Here is a 3,388-nt window from a genome sequence, read left to right as displayed (position 1 = left end):
ATATATATATATATATATATATATATATATATATATAATTATAATAATATATATTATATAATAATAATATATATATTATATAATAATATATACATAGATTTGCCACTGATAATAATAATAGCATCTTTATGAGTATCCATTTGAATATTCTCATGGCATCCTACCACTGTATAGTTTGTTCTAATGTTTAAGTGGGGGTAAATATTATCTCTCAGTATCAATACTACTTCTGTTGCTAATATATATATATTTTTAACAAGCCAACAGGTTAATCATGATACCAGCATCTAGTGAGGAGATAAATCTCTGCAGCCTTTAGTGATGCTAAATAGTGATGCTAAATGGCAACACTTTCTTGTGGAGCAAAGGCTAGAGAATAATAACCATATTAAAAATCTTGAGTGGAATCCCTAAAGTGGTCATATGCACAACTGAAAACTCTTTGAGTAATTCCTGCAATGAAACTGGTGCCACTTATACTACTATTAACAAGACCAAACAAGATCAAAATCATGTGATCTGGTGGTCTTAGCACTGGAGTACTATCTCTGTGGTGCCAGCACAGGTGCTGTTTCATGTGGTGCCAGCACAAGTGCTGATTCATGTGGTGCCAGCACAAGTGCTGTTTCATGTGGTGCCAGCACAAGTGCTGATTCATGTGGTGCCAGCACAAGTGCTGTTTCATGTGGTGCCAGCACAAGTGATTTTAACATGGTGCTGGTATGGCTGCTTCTCATGTGGTGCCGGAATAGGGGCTCTTTATGCAATGCTGGCACCAGCACAGAAATTTTTGGAAAGAATGGGAAGATAGGTAAGTTTGTGAGAGCATGACAGGAGAGAGACAGATGGTTATAGGTGACTGCAATGAATGGTGAACAAGACTGGAGGTGTGGGCAATGGTGAGTATCAGTTCGGGGGTGGAAGGTGGAGGAAATAGGAGTGGGAGATGGAGGAGGAGTTGATAAGTGACAATACAAAAGAAAATAGGCAGTGGAGAGTAACAGTACAAAACTATTGATAGATCAGAAATAGGGATCTGTGAAGTGTGGGACAGGAGAGAGGGATAGACAGGGACAGAGGACCATAGGGGTGGAATTCATAAGTGATGAGCAGAATGGGTGGGGAGGGAATCATTGAAGGCAGGTATAAGAGGTTGTTCAAAGGTATAAGGCATAAGGCACTTGGTGGAAAATAAAGAGGTAAGAATGTGGGATAGGTGATACAGGCAGTGATTCCAAGGGGAGGGATAAATGGTATTACAAAAGGGGAGTGGTATGGAATATATGCAGTTTTCATCATCATCATCATCATTTAACGTCCGCTTTCCATGCTAGCATGGGTTGGACGATTTGACTGGGGACTGGCGAACCAGACTCCAATCTGATCTGGCAGAGTTTCTACAGCTGGATGCCCTTCCTAACGCCAACCACTCCGAGAGTGTAGTGGGTGCTTTTTATGTGCCACCGGCATGAGGGCCAATCCAGCAGTACTGGCAATGGTCACGCTCAAATGGTGTTTTTTACATGCCACCTACACAGGAGTCAATCCAATGTTTTGTTCACATGCCACCGGCACAAGTGCCAGTAAGGTGAAACTGGAAACGATCACGCTCAAATGGTGCTTTTTATGTGCCACTGGCACGGAAGCGAAACTGCTGCTCTGGCAGTGATCCCGCTCGGTTGGTGTTGTTAGCGCTCCACTGGCACAGGTGCCAGTCATCGAATTTGGTTCAGTTTCGATCTCACTTGCCCCAACAGGTCTTCGCAAGCTGAGTTTAGTGCTCAAGGAAGGAAGGTTGGCATGGGTGTCAGTCATTGAATTTGGTTCAATTTCGATTTTGATTTCGATTTTATCTCATATAATTACAGCAATTGGGTAAATAGCACTGTATTTAAAAAAAGAAAGGATGTGTGTGAGGTAAATGAGTTGTTGGAGAAGAAGGCTTGACAAGGATAAATTGGGTTTGGGGAAATAGACATAAATGATATGCTTTTAGGACCTAATTTTAATTTTTGCTGAGATAATTATGACCAGGTCTTCTTGAGCACAGTGTATTATCAATCATGCCACACCTTTGTCAACCCCTCCTTGAGGTTCAACATTCTGAGGTTGGTCTTCAGTGTGTGTGTGTGTGCATGTGCATGTACATGTGTGTGTAATTATATCTTTTACTTGTTTCAGTCATTAGACTGTAGCCATCCTGGGGCACTGCCTTGAAGAATTTTTAGTCAAATGAATCAATCCTAGTACTTATTTTTTTTTAGAAGTCTGGTACTTATTCTATCAGTCTCTTTTGCTGAACTGCTAAGTTATGGAGATGTAAACGCAACAATAGTGATGGGGACAAAGACACACAAAAACACATGCACACACACACACACACACACACACACGCACACGCACACACACACACACACACACACACACACACACACACACACGACAGGCTTCTTTTAGTTTCAGTCTACAAAATCCATTAACAGCTGGCTGGGTAAGTGGAGTAAGACAGCCAGCTGTAATTGGAGATTTCACACCCATTTCTGACAGGTTATATAAATCAAGCAGAGGAACTCTATGTGGTCGCTCGTCCTGCTAGTAATAGCAACAACTAAATCTCCATAAACTCGCACCCAACTGCCTTAGAAAAAGAATGATGCATTAAATTGCGTAGTCTTACAAACACTATGCCTTACCAAGGAAAAATACGAGTTGGCCACGATTTGAACTTTTTAAATCACAGGTTTTCTCAAACAAAGCTGGCTTGGGGCTAAACGATATTAATAAGAATTGTAGTGTTTGAAATATTAAATGAGCATTCGTTACTTAGGATGAGACATTCTAGTTTAAGATTTCAAAACGAAACTTCTTTCTTACTATGGCCAAGTGAAACTAATGATGTATAAAATTGAGAATGCCTCATAAAAATGAGCAATGTTAAATCTCTGAACGAGGTATAAACAGTAACTGCAAGACAATGTGAAGTATATTTGCCACTTAAATGCGGCTAAACCCTAAGGGGCTAAAACCTTATAAAAATGATTTATTCAATAGAAAATATAGCATCGAAACATCATTTACGAGTAACTTTTGTGATAAATCCAGTTTTATGTCTTCATATATCTTTCCCAATGTGAAATAGGAATTAGTATTCATTACTTTGTATTAATAAACATACATCTCAATATCAATGTCCCTATTGTATCTATTATCGTTAGGCAATACTTTTAATTTTCTCGCTTTTATGTACTGCTATTTTGTGCACAGCCTGCAAATAAATGCCAAAACTGACGGCGAGCAATATTAGAATCTAGCGTTATTACAGTCAAGCGTTAGTATTACACACACACACACACACACACACACACACACACACACACACACACACACA

This window comes from Octopus bimaculoides, chromosome 5, assembly GCF_001194135.2.
Source record: "Octopus bimaculoides isolate UCB-OBI-ISO-001 chromosome 5, ASM119413v2, whole genome shotgun sequence".
NCBI classification, from domain to species: Eukaryota; Metazoa; Mollusca; class Cephalopoda; order Octopoda; family Octopodidae; genus Octopus; species Octopus bimaculoides.
This window is presented reverse-complemented; position numbering follows the sequence as displayed.